A 20,848-nucleotide genomic window follows, 5' to 3' on the forward strand; every position below is an offset into this window, starting at 1 on the left:
TCAGCTAAATTGCTGGATAAATTAAGGTTGCCACATAAGTGACCTGTAGATAATTGAGCCATTATGGTCTCTTCTGCAAAAAAGGATCCAGTGGGATTCCTGGATGGAAGACCGATAAGGAGCTATTAGAAGAAATTTGGAGGCCAGCACAGCCCTGACTCTGTGGTTGATGTGGAAGGTCAGCCATGACCTTCCCTGGCTGCTGATGACACTCACTTCCACCCCATCCAAAGCACCGTGTAGTAGAAAGAGTGCAGCCTCTGGAATTGAAGGCCCCAGCTCTGCCATTTACTATTTGGGATATCTTGGCTAAGGCACTTCCTTCTCTCTAGGACTCCGTTTCTCTCATTGGAGGAAATGTGAGAGTCTGGAGAAGCTTCCCCATTAGAATGTAAACTCCCTGAAGACTCCTGCTTTTGCCTTTATTTCCTCAGCACTGCACAGCGTCTAGCATGTTGTAACTGCTCAGTAAATGCTTGCTAGCTGACAGACTATGCTAGCCAATCTCTGCACTGCCTCTTCCAGCCTTTGTCCCATGATCTGATAACACCCACCAAAGCCCTGGAATGGAGAGAAGCAAGGAAGGCAGGAATCATATTAAACCTATTGACAAGTGAGGAAACAAGAGTTTCGTGACTTAGAACCCCAGAATCTCAGAGCTAGGAGGGACTTCAGAGGTCTTCTCGGACAAATAAATGGTGATCTATTTGGAAGAGGTACAGGGTTTGAGGAACTCACTAGACCTCCCGTATCACTATAACCCCCCTAGAGAACTGCCACCACCCCTGTCTATCCCCCTGACACGGAGCTCGCTCACGCTCATATTGGGAAATTCATCAAACTCCCCCCCCCAGTCACCCCCATGCGTATAAATCTACATACACATAGAACCACATACATTCAAGCAATAATACTAGGGAGCCCTGAAATCTTTTATTGCTCTCTCTATCTCTACTCCCCCTCCTCTAGCATTGCTAACTCCCCTCCTTCTCTACCCAAAGAAGTCGCGCCCACATCCTCCTCAATGGACCAGAGAAGGCGGCCTCCACTGGGAGCAGCCCCGCCCCCCCTCCCATGGGGCCACTCCCTTGACCAAGGCAAAGCCTGGAAAGCCAAGCTGCCCTTCCACCCTGTCGCCCCTTAAAGCACAGAGGTCTCGCTAGCTCTTCTTCTCGTCCGTACCCAGACTAGGGTAAAGCCCCAGCTTTAGAAACTAGGACCCAACCAATGCCCCCTCCCCCCAGCCCACTCGGGTCCCAGTGTCTAGCTCCAACCTGCCCCACCCACCGCACATAGAGCACGGGAGCGCCCCCTCCCCCCCCAACCCAAGGTTCCGGCACCTGCTCCCAGACCCTCCGGCTGCTTCAGCCTTAGATCCTCCACACATGGCCTCTCCCTCAGTTTATCCTGGTCTGGAGACCCTTCGCCTGCAGTAGTGCCCTCCCCCCTACCCCGCACAATCGGCCCTGGTGTGTGTGTGCTGCCAGCACTCATCCCCCCCCCCCGTCTTCTCGGTCAGCCAGCGCCACTCTCCCCCAACGCCCCCTGATCCTGCTCCAGCCCTCTGGGACTTCGACCTTCTTCCTTCCCTAACCCCAATGCCCCCAGTTCCTCCAGACTCCGTTGCCCCCCATCCCTCTGGCTCAATTCTCCCTAACGCCCCCCTTCCCCTTCCCCAGATCGCTCTGCCCGGCGCGCCTCCTACCTCGGCTGGGGGGCTCTGAGAACTGGGGAGGGGGCGTTTGGGACGCTGCTCTCGAGGTCAAGCCTCCCGCTGCGGGAGCGCGGGGCCGGCACCTGAGGGAGCAGCGCAGCCACCCGGGACTGCACCGACGGGACTGACCAAATGGCAGCGCGGGGCAGGGGAGGGCAAGGCTGCAGTCCTGGCGGCCTGGGACGGAGCTCAGAGGACCCCGCTTGGTCCCGGAGAACTCTCCAGCTCTGGCGGCGCCTCGATCTACGGCGGACTCCGAGCGCCCAGTTCTGGCTCTCCAGACCGGCTCCGGGAAAAGGGGCTGGGACTGCGGCTAGGACTGGTCAACCGCTAAGCGCCTAGTCCCGCCCCGGGCGGAGCCAGCCCAGCACCGCCCCTTCCCGCAGACACCATCCCTTCATTCCTCCCCTTAGGTCCAGCCCCTCAAGTATCCCCCAACCTCCAGCCCTTTCCCCTCCACCCCCCGAGACCTCGACCCCCCCCAGTCGGTCAGTCCTCCTCAGCTCCCTCCTCTCAGGCCCCGCCCCTCAGTCCCCCAACCCTTTGCTGTCAATCCCCATCCCTCGATCCCCAAAAGCCAACTCCCTGGTCTTTGCCACTCAGACCCTAAACTCGATTAGGTCAGGCTACTCCCCTCTGTCCCTCCTCTCAGCCTCCACCTCCTCAATCCCCCACCCCCAACCTCTCAGTCTCTGTCCTCAGCACCCCACCCCACCCCGCCAATCCTCCTCAATCCCCTTCCCTAACTCTGCACCTTCAGCTGCCGCGCATCGACTCTCGGACAACGTAGCCCCGCTGTTGTTGGGTGTCAACAGCCCCGCTGGCTCCCTTACTCTAAGACCTCGCCCCCTAGTCCCCTCCTTTCAGTCCCCGTCCCTCAGTTCCTGCCAGGTGCTTAGCCCCAGGAGGGCCATCAAGGGTTAACTAACCAGCAGGTTTGGTGGCTCCCTGTGACAGATGGGGGCCGCTCATGAAGAATGGCTCATGCCTCTGTGGCCCCAGGGCACCCGCTCTGATCCGCTGTTCTTAGAGCTTAAAGTTTTAGCATTTAAACCAGGGGAAGGAGAACTGGAATAAGAGTCACAGGACATGGATTCGAATCCTTGCTGGGCCACTTTCTGGCTAGGTGACTTAGGACGGGTCACTTCTCTCTGGCCTCAGTTTCCTCTTCTGCAAAATAAGAGGGTTAAGCTCTTTGATCTCCAAGTTCGTTTGAACTCAGAAATTGCTGATCTATTCAATAGTTATGTGTTCTTTGATTTGCAGTGGGCCTCCCCTGCTTAGACTGTGAGAGCAAGAACTAATTATTATTTTGCCTTTCTTCGCATCCCCAGCGTTAGGCACAGTGCCTGGCACACAGCAGGCTCTTCATAAATGCTTATTGGCTGACTGGCTGCACAGGTAGCTTCTGGGGACCCATCCTGGGCAGATGCAGACCCAGGAGTCCTGGTCTGAGGGCCATAGAGGAGGGGCAGCGAATCCCAGACCCTCATGGGCCTGCTGTTTTATGCTGGAAAGGAGGATCAGCACATATGTACTGCCCATAGGATTTAGTGCTGGAAGGGGTCTTAATGGCCACCTAATCCAATCCCTACACTTTGCAGAGGAGGAAATTGAGGCCCAGACCGTATAGAGAAACTTGCCCACAGCCATACTTTTGGATTTAAACTCAGATCCACTGACCGCAAATCCCACCACATGGGTACAGGCTGCCCACAGTTACACAGTGAGGAAGTGTCTGAGCCAAGGCTATGAGTTGAATCTTCCCAACCAGGAGCCCAAGGCTCTTTTTACTACAAAATTGGTGTGAGTAATTGGGGGCAGGAAAGTTCCGGCAGATCTATCTGCTTTGGGTCAGCTGGGTGGTGATTGGTCAGGGAGATTTAAAGGAATAAGATCTGGGCCAGTTTTCAGCTGCTAGCCTCTTCCCTCCCCCACCCCATTTCTCCAGGCTGTCAAACCAGACTTGGCTAAACTGTAAGTTTTACCTGGAGGACAGAAGAGCTGCTGGGGGGGGGGGTCGGGTGGAGATATTTCCAAGAAGAGTTGGCAGGTCTGGTAGGAAACCAGGCTGCCTGCCCTCTGAGAGAATATCCCAAGTGTGTGTCCACCTGACCCTTAGGCCCTGAGAGGAGACAGAAGAGCTACAGTACTTAGAGAACCTTAGACTGGAAGGGCTCTTAGCACAACTGAGGCCCAGAGAGGTACCAAGCTGCTTCTTGTTATTGTTGTCGATTTTAATCAGTTAGTTGTGTCCGACTCTTTGGGATCCCATTTTGGGATTTTCTTGGCAAAGATATGGGGTGGTTTGCATTTCCTTCTCCAGCTTATTTGACAGATGAGGAAACTGAGGCAATCAGAATGAAGGAATTTGCCCAGGGTCACACAACTAGTAAGAGTCTGAGGTTGGATCTGAACCCAGGTCTTCCTGACTCTAGGTTCAGGGCTCTGTGCACTGCCACCTAGTTGCCTGAAGTCTCTCATTCATTTGTGGTTTCAAGCAGTTCCAAATCCAAGGACCTAGATTCAAATCCCAGATCTGCCACCTAATGCCCACATGACCTTGAGAAGGTCATCACTTTCCATCTCTAGGTATCAGTTTTTGTCTTTGTTTCTCTAGCACCGCCGGCATCTCTAGCTGTCAGGTCTCCTTCCCTGAAGATGTGCAAGCCAAATGGCACACAACCTGGTACATCCAGGGCACTTAATACATGCTGATTGACTGTGTGTGTGTGTGTGTACTCACAAACGAGTAACTATAAAGGATGCTGGAGGACATTGCTAAGGCACACTATTGGCAGAGACAAAACTAAAGTGGGGCATTTGGAGCTCTGTCCAAGAGCAATACAGTTTAGAAAGCAATGGCCAAACTTGCAGAATTTTGTTGTTGTTGAATTGTTTCAGTCACGTCCAACTCTGGTGACCACATCTGGGGTTAGACAGCTGTCCTACTTAGCAAAAAATAGTTAAAACAGAGTTATTGGCCAACTTATTCCTTGCAGCTGCACTCCAGGTGAGCTCTTTCCCAGCTCTTTCCACCCTTCTTTGCCTGGGGTCTCTACTTATGGGGACCAGGTCCCCTCTACTTCCCCCAACTGATTTTGTCTTTAAAAGTTGCCTTCGGATTGTCTTTTGGGCTCTCTGGTTTCCTTCCCTGAACGTTTATAAAACAGTCGTACTCAGTGGTCTGCGGGTCTAGAGTAGCTACAGGTGTCACACCAGTAGGGAAAGAGGGAGCCAGGGGAAGCTGACCAAGTGACCAGCCACAATCTCCCCCTTTCCATTCAACCCATTCAACCAACATGTATGGGTGCAGACTAGATACAAAGGATCACGCTAAATGCTGGGACACTCACTGGGCTTGAAATCCACTAAAATGTCTGAATGTTTGACAGGACAGTCTTAGCCTAATCATGGGCTTATGGAGTTGAGTTTTTAAACCCAATCATAATACTTTTTACATTTATCCCTATGTGTGTACATTGAATAATCACACACTCTAAGAGCTGGGGGGGGGGGACCTCAGCAGCTATCTCATCAAACCAGCAAAGCAAAAGAATCTCTACTATAACTTACCCAACAAATAGTTTATCCAAACTCTGCCTAAAGACCTCAAAGGAGGGTTTGTGCTCTATCCCACTTTTGGACAAAGCATTTTGTCTCCCCTGTTAGGATGTGACTTCCTCAAGGGGGTTATTTCACATTTGCCTATGTGTCTCCTGAGCCTAGTACAGTGACCGGTACACAGTAGTGAATGAATGAAAAAAAAAAACATTTATTAAGTACTTACTATGTTCAAAGCATTGGGGATGCAAATAGAAAAGTAAGGCTCTCCAGAGGCTCACATTCTAGCAGGGAAGAGACAAAGCACATATAGGAGGTTTTCATGAATCAGATGGAAAAGCCCCACAGTCCTCAGAGTGCAGCAGCAAAGCACATAGTAGTGTTTCTTCTTTAATGTGATTTCCATTGATAAAATTCTATCAATGTCAAAGCACTGGACAGGGCCAAAGACCTCTGGTGGCAAGAAGTTCTCTGGGTCCTTTGTAACAGCTGTTGGGCCACATTTCCTGGGATGCTTATTAAATGGTTACTGAGTGATTATTAAAGTTCAGTATCATCTTCAATTCAACCAGTGTTCTCACCTGTCAAGTCCTTTAGATCCTGACTGCCATCCAGTGGGTAAGTTATCTCTCCCAGTATTACATCAGCTGCAAACTTTATGGGCACATCATCTATCCTTTTATTGATGTCACTGATAAAAATATTAAACAACATAGGGCCAAGCAGGGACAGATCCCTGAGGCACTTCATTGGAGACCTCCCGCCAAGTTGATACCGAACCATTAATAACTACTCTTAGAGGTCAACCGATTCCAAATCCATCTAATTTTATCAGCGTCTAATCTATGTCTCTGCATCTTCTCCACAAGGGCAGTCTGAGAGCCTTTATAACTTTGCTAAAAATCTAGGTAATCTATTGCATTCTTCTGATGTGCCTGTGTAGTAACAGTGTCAATAAAGGAAAGAAAATGTGTATGATATAACAGTGGTTTTGTTGGGGTTTTTTTTTTCAGGCAATTGGGGTTGAGTGATTTGCCTAGAGTAGCACAGCTAGTAAGTGTGTGAAGCTGGATTTGAACTCATGTCCTCCTTTCTGACTCCAGGGCTGGTGCTCTATTGACCGTAACCACCTAGCTGCCTCTGGTATAACCTATTCTTGATGAAGCCAGTTTGGCTCCTTGTGACCATTGCTTCTTTTTCTAGATAGTTACCAGTTTTCTGTAATGGGAACCAGCCAGTAGGGGCTCTGGCTTGGAGCCTGAGCAGTATATTCTGCCTGCTGACAGCTTAACTGGAGGCTTGGTGAGCCTACTTCCAGAACTGTGTAATGTAGGGGCAGACATTCAGCTCCATGCTTTAGAGCACACACAAATATTCTCTGTTTCTGGTCATTTATGTGGTGAGGAAAATCTTTTTACCCGGCTGCTCTGCTAATACTGAGTGTATGCAAATGGCTTGAACAGGCAGGAGCTCACTCTCTCTGCTCCATTGTCAAATGAGTCAAGACCAGTTGCAATCCTGGAGAGAGACAGAGAGGAGAAGTGAGAGAGACAGACAGACAGACAGACAGACAGACAGACAGACAAAGACAGAGAGAGAGAGAGAGAGAGAGAGAGAGCAATCTCCTTGTCTACGTTATCTCATCCTCTAGGCTGCCTTGTGGCCATGAACCCATGGCTACCTCTGTTCTTCTTGTTACCATCGTGTCTGTTCTTTCCCACTCTTAGGTGAATGACTATCCAGACAGAACCAACAAGATAATGATCTTGTAGGTTTCAAAAGGTTGAAAGAGACACCAGAAATCTAGCCACAGAAGTCCATAGCAGAGCTGTAGGTAGATGCAGTAGCTGAAGATAGCAAGGAGCCAACACTGAGGAACAATCTTCCTTACTCAGTCCAGCAATGAGTCCATTCACTTGTCAAGACACCCTGTCTTACAAGCCTGTGAATGGCTCCTCCATTGCCAATGCAATAACCAGAAGTGAACTTGGTGGGGGGATGCTTTGTAGCATTTGAACTTTTAAGTTCTCCAGGGATCCAGTGGGTGTGTAAAGGAGAGACTGTGTCCTGATTTGGTAGGGGTGGGCAGGGGAGGGAGAAGGTGTTTTGCACTTCTGTCCTGGCTATATTTTCTCAGTAAATTTCCCTCTGTAAAAGCTAATTGATGTTAATTGGTAGCAGGGAAGTAATCACTGGTTAGATATGAATTGCCAATGATATTGGGGGAAGATATTGGACAAGAACTAGTGATTGATAGTACTAGAAAGAAACTTCCAATCCTCAGGGTTGCCCCTGGAACCCAGAGGAGAAGGTAACCTTGCTCTAGCACTCTGACATTCTAGCCAGAGTGTGAGTTTTGGGAGAGTGAGCCCAGAGACTCTCTGTGCTATACATCTATTTAATGATCCATTCTAAAATTCTCCCAGGAATCAAAGTCAAGCTTACAGGACTATTTTCAGATTCAGTTCTCTTTCTTTTCCTGAATATTAGGACACTGACCCTTCTCTATGCTTCTCCCTGTCTCCACAATCTTGCAGATATCACCAACAGGGGCTCAGCAATCACAGGTGCCAACAGATCTTTAGTATAGAGTTGACTTGAAATCATTAAGAACATCACTAGATATTTCTCTACAATCTTGAGTCTCAACTTTCTCTTAGCTACTTTGGTCCTGTCCTTCCCAGGGCAAAAATCATTCTGTTTGGCAGAGAAAAAAAAACAAAACCAGAAGCCAATTTATTATTTAGTACTAAATGATAATTTAGTAGTTCTGCTTTCCATCTGTTGTCTTTTATCATCAACTCATGCACATCAAGCAATGTTACTATCCCCTTTATGATTTTCCTTTTTCCCCAATATAAAAAAATTCCCTTTTTGTTGTCCTTAATTTCTCTTACCAGCCCCATCTCATTCTCAACTTTAGTTCTCCAGACACTTTTTTTTTTTGCTTTTTGGTGAGGCAATCGGGGTTAAGTGACTTGCCCAGGGTCATACAGCTAGTAAGTATCAAGTGTTTGGTCTGAGGTCGGATTTGAACTCAGGTCCTCCTGACGTCAGGGCGGGTGCTCTATGCACTGTGCCACCTAGCTGCCCCAGTCCAATTCTTTAGAAACAAACAACAAAGTTGGTTGGAGAGCTTCCTATGAATCCACATCAATCTCATCAGACATATCCTATTTTTCCTCCACGTTGGAATTTCTTCTCTTGGTGTCTTCAGAATTTCAGTCTTGAGAGTCTCCTCTTGTTTCTGGCTGATTTCCCCTCTAGAATTTTAGTTCTTTTTGCTGAACCTTTGGAAATCTGTTTCTTCTAAATCCAGAGTGCCCATCAGACTAAGCCTGGCTTGCTTCTCCTCTATCATAAACTCTAGGATGGAATGGTCACTCATGCCCAGGGTTCCCATAATTTACTAATAAACAGTTCCTCCTCATTAGTGAGAATCAGATCTAGAATAGATTTTCTCCTCATTGGTTCCTCCATCTTTTGAGAAATGAAGTTGTCTTTAAGACAAGAGAGAGATATTGGAGGTCTCCCATCACTACTATATTATGCATCCACACCAAGCCTGTTTCTAGAATATCTCATCCATTCATCCTTCTGTCCAGGTGGTCTGTGGTCTATTCTGATGACATGATCACTTTTGTTCCTTCTTCCAATGTGTTTCCTCATTCTGGTGTCTGGATTTGCTCATATAAGGATATCTTCTTAATATACAATGTTACCCCTTCCCGATCTTATTTCTTCTTAGTAAGGTATGTTGATTGTATACAGTAACAGCAACACAGTGTGATAATCAACTATGAATGATTCAGCTCTTCTCAACAATACAATGATCCAAGACAATTCCAAAGGACTCATGATGGAAAATTCTATTCACATCCAGAGAAAGAACTGATGGCATCTGAATGCAGATCAAAGCATATAGTTTTCACTTTCTTTAATTTCTTTGTGGGGGTTTTTTTGGTTCTTTTGGTCTGTTTCTTCTTTCACAACATGACTAATATGGAAATGTTTTACATGATTGCACATATGTAACCTATATCAAATTTCTTATTATCCTAGGAAGGGAGAAGGGAGAAAAATTGGAACTCAATTTTTTTTAATGAATGTTAAAAATTGTCATTACATGTAATTGGAAAAAATAAAACATCATTAAAAAATAAGGCACATTGGTCCAGAGCCACAGTCTAATCATGAGGTTCATTCCAAATCTCAATAACCATTTTATTAAACACCTACTCTAAGCCACACCCTGTGCTAGGCACTGGGGATCCAAATAGAAAGAATGGAATTAATTATTCCTGCTAGCAATGAGCTGACATTCTCATGGCTCAAATTTGCCACCTGGAATTAGGATGCCAAGTTCCTGTTGATTGTTGCCTACATTCTGGGCATTTTTGTTTAGACACTAAAGATCATCTCTCTTATTACTAGGGCAGCTAGGTGATGCCATCGTGAGTAGAACTCTGGGCCTGGAGTCAGGAGGATCTGAGTTCAGATCTGGCCTCAGACACTTACTAGCTGTGCCCCCCTGGGCAAGTCACTTCACCCTGTTTACCTCAGTTTCCTCATCTGTCAAATGAGCTGGAGAAGGAAAGGGCAAACCACTCCCATATCTTTGCCAAGAAAATCCCAAATAGGGTCACAAAGAGTCTGGAATGACTGAACAACATATCTTATTGTCTCCTTTCTTGGATTTTGCCTCCTATGAACTTCTGGGTGTCTCAGCTGTTCCTCTCTCCTTCCTTCCTTCTTTCCTTCCTTCCTTTCTTTTTTCTCTCCTTCCTTCCTTCTTTCCCTCCTTCCTCCCTTTCTCCTTTCATTTCCTCTTTTCTTCCTTTCTTCCTCCCTCCTTCCTTATTTCTTTCTTTCCTCCCTCCTTCCTTCTTTCCTTCCTTCCTTCCCTCCTTCCTTTCTCCCTCCCCCAACCTTTTTCATTTAAAGCCCTTCTGATTAGTACTGGTGAGGCACTTCAGTTACCCCTCCCCCCATGCCATCAGCTAGAGCTGTCTCTCTCTGGTCCAAGGCAGAGTGGCTAGTCCTCTCTTGACTTGCCTTAAAGCATTATATAAAAGTCAGTTATTTGCTTTGTTCCAGGTTCAGTTTACCTGCTGCTTCTCCCAGGAGGCCTTTCTTAATATCTCTAGTCCTCCATACTTTCCTCCCCACTGCCCAAAATTAATTCACATTTGTTTTGAATGTGCTTTGTATTGACTTCTCTTGGCCCATATTGTATGTTCCTCCTCCTCCCCCAATAAAATGTAAACTCCTTGAGGGCAGGGACTGTTATCATTTTTTTTCTTTGTTGCACCCCTAGGACTCACCCAATGCTTGGCACACAGGTTGTTATTGAATCATTTCAGTTGTGTCCTACTCTTCATGACCCTATTTGGGGTTTTCTTGGCAAAGTTACTGGAATGGTTTGCCATTTCCTTTTCTGGATCATTTACAGATGAAGAAACTGAGGTGAACAAGGTTAAGTGACTTGCCCAAGGTCACACAGCTAGTAAGTGTCCAAGGCCAGATTTGAATTCAGAAGGATGAATCTTTCTGACTCTAGGCCCGGTGCTCTAACCACTACACCACCTAGCTGCCTAAGCACATAGGAGATGCTTTGAAAAAGTAGTTATTGTATTGAATTATTGAAGGGTGGACATTATATTCTAGTATATGCTAGATCGCCAGAGCAAAACACTTGCTTGTCCCAAAAGAAGAAAAACATCAGCGACAATACCAAGCAGGGAGATCCCCCGGGGCTCCAGCCTTAGCAACGCCTCTTGACAACCGAGGCAGAGAGCAGAAGCTGGTGTCGGGGGAAAAGGGTCTGTAGCAGTTGGTAAGCCAGCCCCCCTCGGGGCACAGCCTTCTCTGAGGAGTGAGACTCTGTCCCATCCCGCAGAAAAAGTCTAGCTGAGCCCTGGGCTGTTTGGTTCAGCTACTGCTTGGTTTCTTAAAGGCGTAAGAATTACAGAGGCTCACGTTTCTAGTGGAGCCATGGAAACCAGCATGGATTTAGGAGTCATAGCACCTGGCGTCAACTTCCAACTCCATCACTTACTACCTGTGTGACTTTGCGACTCACTTGAGCTTTTTCTGGGCCTCAGTTTCCTCATCTGTAAAATGAGGGAGTGGGATGAGATAATAATAATCAAGGATAATGATAATAATCACCTCAAGTTTGCAACATGGCATGATTTCATCTCCAAAGCATTTCTTAACGCTGGCAGACTGACCAATTTATTACTCTGTTTGAGGCTGCGTGCTAAGTGCTGGGAATATAAAGAAAGAAAACAAATTCCAAACCCCAGTCCCTTCTCTCAAGGAGCTCAGCATCTAAGGGGGAGAGATCATGTGCAAACAACTACGTACAAACAGGATATCCACAGGGCAGGTTGGAGAAAATCAACGGAGGGAAAGCACTCGCATTAATGGAGATCTACACTACGGAAGCAAAGAAGCCTTTTGAGGGTGGTAGTATCCCAGTAGTAACATAATAGCTACTGACTAGCATTGCTATTAGGTGACACAGAGTGAGAGCCCTGGAGTTAGGAGGACCTGAGTTCAAATCCAGCCTCAGACACATAACACCTACTAGCTGTGTGACCCTGGGCAAGTCACTTAACCCCATTGACTAACAAAAAAAAAAAAGAAAAGGTTTGCAAAGTGCTTCAGAAATATGAGCTTACTTGATCCTCCCAACAACTCTGGGAAGTAAATACTATTATTATCTCCCACTTTACTAATAGGAAATTGAGGCAGACAGAGGTTAAGCGACTTGCCCAGAGGAGGAAACTGAAGCAAACAGCATTAAGTGGCTTGCCCAGGGTTTCACAGCTAGTGAGTGTCTGAGGCTGGATTTGAACTCAGGTCCTCCAGACTCCAGGCCCAGCACTCTATCCACTCTACTGCCTGGCTGCCTATTTCAATATTAGCAGTTTCCTTTGCAATCTTATGTATTTTATCTTCTGTACAATAAGACACACAAAATAAAAAAGTGAAAATAAAACATGAACATTAAAAGAAAAAAGAAAAAGAAAACATCATGTTAGAAATACGCTTGACACCAAACATTTAGTATCAAGAAAGTTTATTACAGAGAAAGTCCAGAGGATTTAGAGGTTTCTGGCCAGAAGCGGACTCCAACCCTCTTCAGGAGGGGGGGGCCCTGAGTGCAAGGGCAAGTGTGCTTTTACACAGTTAAATTCAACTCGAAACCTCCTAGGCCTGGATTGGTCCGGTCCTTCCAGGTTACATTGGTTCTGGAATGCCCCCTGTTCCCGCCCTACTGTGCCGACAGTTGTGCTATTGCTCCTCACCCCCACCCTGGGCAGAGAAGTTACTATGCCTGAGGTTCACTCTCATTTTGATTTGGGAGTCTTCTTGGAACCATCAGCTTTGGGCTAAGCCCAGGCCCACCTGCAGTGTAACTGCTTCCTTGACTTGTTTTTATAACTCTCTGCGCTCTTCTACCTGTGGAAACGTAAGCTGTCTAACTCTAACAATCACACTTGTGAAGACCACGTCAGCTTGCTCAGTTTATAAAACCTCTCCAAGGGGAGGACGCTGGCTTCCAGAGGAATCACGATGACACGAAAGGGAAGTGCCTTGGGGGCCCCTTAACATCATAAATGCTTCTGATCATAGCTGGAACGGCTGGTGTCTTTGAAAAGGCCTGAACCAGCCTCAGGCAAGGCCTTTGCTTCATTCAAGTTTGGGAGAGCTCAGGGACTTTCTCTCATGGCGTCCTGTAAGAGACCATGTGAAAAAGGGAAAGTCTCTTAGGTCTGAGGTCTAGGACTTTCAGGCCTCCAAGAAATGGGCTTCAGAACTTGGCCTTTTCTTTGTTCTTTTCCGTTCTAGGTGAAGATGGTGGAGTCTCCAAACTTGGTCAAATCCAATGGATAGAGTTCCCGATTTCATCCAAAGGGAAATTCCCTGAAGTCTCTAGAGCTATAAGCTGGCAGCCAAGGACATGGTAAGCTGCTGGCTTCTCTCCATGTCTGCCACTTCCCAAAGTCTTTTTTCTCTCACCATAGGTCTATCCCTGAAGAAGGTCTAGAACAGGGCTGGGAAACCTATGGCCTCAAGGGCACATGCGGCCTTCTAGGTCCTCAGGTTCGGCTTTTTGACTGAATCCAAGTTTTACAGAACAAATCCTTTTATTAAGGGGATTTGTTCTGTGAAGTTTGGATTAAGAGGGTATCTCCTCTCTCAAGCCAATTCTGCCTTTAGTAAAGGTTTGTTTCAGAGGTAATTCAGGGTTAAGTGACTTGCCCAGGGTCACACAGCCAGTAAATGTCTGAGGCCAAATTTGAACTCAGGTCCTCCTAACTTCAGGGCCGGTGCGTCATCCACTCTACCACCCAGCAGAGGTTTTGATAGAGTCTCTCCTTTTTCTTGTGGAAAAGAATGGGCTACAAAAAAAGTGTTCTACCAGTAGAATAAATTAGGCACGTAATCTACAGAATCAATGTTTAAGAAATTCAAAGATCCCAGCTATTAGGGTAAGAACTCACCATTCAACAAAAAATGTTGGGAAAACTGAACACCAATCTGGCAGAAGTTAGGTTTATCCCCCATCTCATACTGTATCACAGCTAACTCTAAGTGCGTACATGACATTCATGTAAAGAATGACTTTATAAACAAATTAGACAATTTTGATTATGCCAAATATAAAATACTTTGCACAAAGTCAGCTGAAATTAGAAGAGAAACAGGAGAATGGGATCTTTGCAGCAAATTTCCTTGAAAAGGGTCTAATTTTTAAGCTATATAGGAAATTGATTTATTGATAAGAATAAGAACCATTCCCCAGTAGATAAAAGGTCAAAGGATATGAACAGTCAGTTTTCAGAGGTAGAGAGCCACACCATTAAAAAATGTTCCAAATCGCACATAATTAGAGAAATGCAAAATTAAAACTACTCTAAGATTCTGCTTCACCATACTACCAAATTGGTGAAATTGACATAAAAGGAAAATGGCAGATGCCGAAGGGCCCGTGGGAAGTGATTCACTGTTGGTAAAGCAAGGCATCCTGGGAAGCAATTGAGAACTGTGCTCAAAAAGTTACTAAAGTGCTTTGACCCAGCAATATCACTGCTAGGTTCAAATTCCAAAGTAGGGAGGGGAAGGGAATAAGAATTTATTAAGCATCTACTACATGCCAGCAGGCACTGTGCCAAGCACTTTCCTTATATCATCTCATTTGATCCTCACAAAAACCCTTCAAGGTAGGTGCTCTCTATTTTGCAGTTGAGGAAACTAAGGCAGATAGAGTGACTTGCCCAGGATCACACAGCTAATAAGAACAGTTTGAACTCAGGTCCTCCTGACTCCTCCTATCCACTGTGCCATCTAGCTGCCTCTGGAGAGGCAGATAAAAAAAAATCGAAGAAAGAGAGAAATCACATATATGTATATTTATATTTCTAACAGCTTTTTGTGGCAGCAAAAAAAAATCAAACCTGGAAACAGGAGATACCCACCAGTTGGGGAATGGTCGAAAAAAAATGATGGTATATAAATGTAAGGAAATATTATTGTGCTATAAGAAATGGTAACAGGGGTGGTTTTAGAGAGACCTGGGAAGACTTGTATGAAATGATGCAAAGCAAAGCGAGCAAAACCGAGAGAACTATTGACGTAATAGTATCATAATTGTAACAATAAGCAACTTTGAAAGACTTGAGAACACTGATCAATGCAGTGACCAATCACGATTCCAGAAGACGGATGATGAAGCCTGCTGCCCACCTCCTGACAGAGAAGAGATGGACTTGGTGCGGAATGACTTCCTTTTTTAGACATAGCCTGTCTGAGAATTTGTTTGGCTTGACTCTACATATTTATTACAAAGGTTTTGGTTTTCTTTTTTCTTTTTCTAAAGGAGGGTAGGGTAGAAGAGAGAAAGTAGACTTCTAATCATTGAAAAAAAATTTTAAATGTGGGTTAGTTGATGGATGGATTTGGAACTCACTGAATGGTCAAATTCAAAGAGTAGATGTTAATGGTTTAATGTCAGTTTGGAAAGTAGTCTCTAATGAAGGGCTACAGGGATCTGTGCTTGACCTTGTGCTCTTTGCCAGCTTTATCAGTAATTTAGATAAAGGCATAAATGTCAGGTTTATCTTTTTTTTTCTTTTGCTTAACACAATAAATAACTTCTTAAAAGGTTGACAATAACCAAGGCTTTTTGTAAAACAAATCTTTTTACTTTAATTCACATGCCACCAATTTTTCTGGTTTTGAGAGTTTTTAAATATTTATTTTAAACATTATTTTTAAAATTTTCAGTTCCAAATTCTCTCCCTCCTTCTAGTCCTTTCCCCACCTATTGAAAAGGTAAACAAAATACTCGTTATACACGTGAAGTTAGGCAAAACATATTTCCATATGCTGAGTAGCAAGAAAAGTCAAGAAAGCAAAAAAAAAAATTTTCAATCTGTACCAAGTCCAACAATTCTCTCTGGAGAGGGGCAGCATTTTTCATCATAAGTCTTTTGGAATTGTCATGGATCATGATCAGAGTAGCTAAGTCTTTCACAGTTTATCATTGTTATAATACTGCTATTACTGTGTACCATGTTCTCCTGGTTCTGATCATCTCATTTTCTATCAGTTCATATAAGTCTTTCCATTTTTTTTCCTGAAACCATCCCTTTTGTTATTTCTTAAAGTACAATAGCATTCCACCACAATCATATACTATAACTTCTTCAGCAATTCCCCAGTTGAAGGGCATCCCCTCAGTTTCCAATACCTTGCCACCACAAAGAGAGCTGCTATACATGCTTTTGTACCTATGGGTCCTTTTTCTTTTTCTTTGCTCTCTTTGGGATACAGACCTACTAGGGGTATTGTTGGCTCAAAGGGCCTGCACAGTTTTATAGCCCTTTGGGCATAGTTCCAAATTGTTCTCCAGAATAGTTGGATCAGTTCACAACTCCACCAAAAGCACATTAGCGTCTAACATTCGTCCTTTTCCTTTTTGGTCTTGCTAACTAATCTGATAGGTGTAAAGTTGTACCTCAGAGTTGTTTTAATTTTCATTTCTCTCATTGTTAATAATTTAAAGCATTTTATATGACTTGATAACTTTGATTTCTTCTTTTGAATACTGTTTGCTTGTGTCCTTTGACCATTTTGAGGTTGAGGAATAACTTGCATTTTTTTAGAAATTTGCCTCAGTTTTCTATATATTTGAGAAATGAGACCTTTATCAGAAAAACTTGCTGCAACATTTCCCCCAGTTTCCTGCTTTTCTTCTAATTTTGGCTGCATTGGTTTTGTTTGTATAAGATCTTTTAAATTTAATGTAATCAAAATTATCCATTTTACCTCTCATGATCCTTTCCTGATTGGTCATAAATTCTTATCCATAGATCTGACAAGTAACTTTTTCTACACTCCCCTAATTTGCTTATGATATCATCTTTTGTATCTAAATCATATAACCATTTTCCTTTTTGGTGAGGCAATTGGGGTTAAGTGACTTGCCCAGGGTCACACAGCTAGTAAATGTTAAGTGTCTGAGGCCAGATCTGAACTCAGGTCCTCCTGACTCCAAGGCTGGAGCTCTATCCACTGCGCCACCTAGCTGCCCCTAAATCATATAACCATTTCAACCTCATTTTGGTATATGGTGTGAGATGTTGGTCTGCACCTAGTTTCTGCCAGACCGCTTTCTAGTTTTCCCAGGAGTTTTTGCCAAATGGTGAGTTTTGCCTCCAAAGCTTGGATCTGTGGGGTTTATCAAACACGAAAATTGCTGTGGTCATTTACCTCTATATATTGTGTATCTAACCTATTCTGTTGATCCGCCACTCTATTTCTTAGCCCATATCAGATTGTTGTGATGATTCCTGCTTTGTAGTATGGGATGGAAGGCGTGTCTGATTTGCAGATGATACAGTGCTAGAAGGGACTGATAAGACACTGGATGAAAGTCAGGAACCAAGAAGCCTCAGACAAGTTAGAGCTCTGGGTTGACAATCATCAAATTCAGTAGGGATAGATGCAAAATCCCATGCTTCCAACAGAGCCTTCAGGAAGACAGGAACCATCAGAAAAAATGCTGGCTTTGGAGTGACACAGTGTGGGTTCAAATCCCAGCCCTGCAACTTATCATATGACCTTGCATAAGTCACTTTCCTTCTCTGAATCTGTTTCCTCACCTGTACAATGAAAATATTAGACTAGATTAGGAGGCCTTCACCTGCTGTGTCTGGAAACCTTGGGGTCCATCGACAAAATTTTGGGGGGGGGCAGTCCTTGAATTTGGATAGGAAAAAAGTGACATATCTAGTTCCACTAACTTTAAAAAAAAATTAATATTCTATTTTCTCCATTTACATACAAAAACAATCTTTAACATTTTTTTTTAAATTTGAGTTCTGAATTCTCTCCCTTCTCTCCCCCCTCCCCCACTACTGAGAAGACAATTGACTTGGTACAGGTTGTACATGTGCAGTACTGCGAAACACATTTCCACGTCGGTCATGTTGTGGAAGAAAACAGACCTCCTCCCCCCAAAATAAAGATAAACCAAGCAAAGTGTGCTTCGGATCTGCATTCCGCCCATTCCCACTTCCTTCTAACTGGAATTTAGCATTTCCTTCCATTGTGAATGCAGGGACATACTATGGGACCTTGTTCAAGTCATTTCCCCATTTTGGGCCTCAGTCTCAGAAGGCAGATGGTCTCCAAGCGATGAGACGCTCTATCAAGATAAGGGGTGTGGGTGTGGTGGGGGTGTTTGCTTGTAAATGATTTTGATCTCAAATGTGGTCCAGCGAAAGTAAGGCACAGGAGCCGCTCAGCATCAACGTAGTCAGATGTATCATCTAATTCTACACAGATTAACGTGTTGGGGATTGCCCCAGCAGAAGGAAGAGCCGGCCAACAGCAAGCAGATGCTGCCCTCTAGTGTCCAGTGAGGAAGCTGCAGACTACCAGCCCCCGTCCAAGGACCACGAAACCCTAGGGACGGAGGATTGGAGGAGAGAAAGAAGGGGGAAGAGAGGGGAAGAAACAGAGAGAGTGAGACTGAAAAAGATGGAGAGAAGCAGGGCACAATGGAAAGAGGACAGAATTTGTACTTGGAGGACCTGAGTTCAAATCCTGCATGGCCACTTAACCTGCTGGTGTCATCTTCCTTGTGAGATGAATCGGGATTGGACTTGACCTTTCAGTGCAGCGGAAAGAACACTGGCTCACCAAAGGGCTATAAAATTGTACATACCCTTTGACCCAGTGATACCACTTCTAGGGCTGTATCCCAAAGAGACCATAAAAAAAGGAAATGGACCCACACGTCCAAAAATACTCACAGCAGCTCTTTTTGTGGTGGCAAAGAATTGGAAATTGAAGGGATAACCATCCCTTGGAGAAAGGCTGAGCAAGTTGTGGTATATGAATGTGATGGAAAACTATTGTGTTATATGAAATGATGAGCAGGCAGACTTCAGAAAAACCTAGAAAGACTCAGATGAACTGATGCCGAGTGATGTGAGCAGAACTAGGAGAACGTCATACACAGTAACAGCCACATTGTTCGATGACCAACGACTTAGTTCTTTCTTCTCAGCAATGCAAGGATCTAAGGCAATTCCAAAAGACTCGTGATGGAAAATGCTATCCATTTCCAGGGAAAGAACTATGGAGTCTGAATGCAGATCGAAGCACAGTATTTTCTTTTTTTCTTTCTTGTGGGTTTTTCCTTTTGTTCTGATTCTTTTTTTCACAACATGACTAATGTGAAAATATGTTTAATATTATACATGTGTAGCCTATATCAGATTGTATCCCATCTTGGGGGAGGAAGGGGGAAAATTTTAGAACTCAAAATCTTATAAAAGTAAATGTTGATAACTAAAAATTTAATTAACTAAAAACAAAACAAAACAAAAAAACACGCTGGCTCAAAAGACAGAGGACATGAGTTAAAACTGACCCGCTGACTCTACTGCCCGTGTGACCTTGAGCCAGCCCCTCAAACTACTTGGATTGGTTTCCTTCTCTGTATGATGACGAAGGGGTTAGACAGGATCCTTTCTGGCTCTCACTCAGCGATTCTTCCAGTCCCGTAAGTTTATTCTCCTCTTCAGCCCTTGATGCCCCCACCTCTAACCAGTAGCTCAGTCTTTTCACTTCTACCTCTCCATTTCTTGCTTTCACGCCTTCCTCACGTAGACTACTGTGATAGCTTTCCAATTGGTCTCCCTTCCTCAAGTATCTCGACACTTGACAGAGCAACATTTGATGACGTTCACATCCTGTTTTGTCTTGCCATTAACCAGTGGTAGGGCACCTACTGTGTTCTTAGCCCTTTGCTACCATGACAAATGCTGCCATAAGGATTTTGTTGTATGAGGCCTTTTTTTTGTTATGACTTTGTTGGGGTATATGCCTGGCAGTGAAACCTCTAGGTCAAAGGGTGTAGACATTTTAGCCACTTTATTTGCATAATTCCAAATTGCTTTTCAAAACAATTGTGCTGATTTACAGCTCTACCAACAACGCATTAGTGCGTCTTTAGCTTTTGATGGTTTAGAATGAGTATAAATAGCGATTGGTTTCTGTTCTGCAGAAACTCTGAGTCTTCCCCTCCCAGACTAACATTTTTGTGATGGTAAATATGGCCATCTTTTGTCTCAATTCTTACCTAGCCCTCAGTCACTGAATGGGCATTGCTTCAGACAAATTGGAGACCAAGGAAAGACCTTAATTTAGAGAGGCCAAGGTCACCCACTGCATCCTGGGCATTATCAATCGTCATAATGTTTCTCTTGCTACTGGACTTTGATGACTAGAGGAGAAAGTGAGGCTGAAGACTGCTCAGCTCTGCCTCACTTATATCCAATTCACTCCCGTCAGGACATCACCCTTGGGACATCTTGGTCCTCTTTGAGAACAGAGGAAGAAGTGTGCCTACCTTCCCATAAACCCTCCAACACTGATTATTCCTTTTTGCCAGTTTGCTGGGTATAAGATGAAACCTCAGGGTTGGTTTGATCTTTTTCATTATTAGTGATGTGAAGCAATCTTTCATATGATTAACAGTTTGTAATATGTGATTAACAGTATCTTGAGGACTGTTTTTTCCAATCCTCTGACGTCCTTTCATCATTTAAAGCCCTTCACCACCTGGCTCTGGCCTACCTTTCCAGATTTTAACCCCTACACAGTGCAGATGAATGGGTCTTCTTGCTGTTCCAGACACAGGACATTCCATCTCCAATCTCCCTGCCTTTATGTCGACTGCACCCCCCCTCCCCATGCCTGGAATACACACCCTCCTTCCCCTCCACTTCCTGGAATCCCTAGAGCTTGGCCCAGGTATCGCCTCCTCCCACCACCTCCACCTTCTCTGAACCCTCCCAACTACTCTGGGATCTTATTAGAGTCAGACCAGCATCTTAACTTTCCATTCTGGGAGGCAAGTCAGCCTCATAGAACTTGGGACCTGAGGTTCTTAGGATCAAGGGATTTGGAGCTGATGGGACCCTAGAGAACAAACCAAAATGAAGCCCTGAAGCCAAGAAGCTTACTGACTTGGGTCACAGA

The 20,848-nt window shown here is 44.8% G+C and overlaps 1 protein-coding gene across 1 annotated transcript in view; it reads right to left on the bottom strand.

Annotated features, from left to right (window-relative positions):
* Positions 1 to 2,014, bottom strand: part of RAB3B (RAB3B, member RAS oncogene family) — a 60,214-nt gene extending 58,200 nt beyond the window's left edge. Inside the window, exon 1 of the mRNA XM_020987758.2 lies at positions 1,706 to 2,014. The gene's annotated coding sequence lies outside the window, so the exon portion shown is untranslated. The remainder of the gene's footprint in view (positions 1 to 1,705) is intronic.
* Positions 2,015 to 20,848: the final 18,834 nt, after the last annotated feature.

This window comes from Phascolarctos cinereus, unplaced genomic scaffold (assembly GCF_003287225.1).
Source record: "Phascolarctos cinereus isolate Bilbo 61053 unplaced genomic scaffold, phaCin_HiC Scaffold_5;HRSCAF=322, whole genome shotgun sequence".
Classification (NCBI taxonomy): Eukaryota; Metazoa; Chordata; class Mammalia; order Diprotodontia; family Phascolarctidae; genus Phascolarctos; species Phascolarctos cinereus.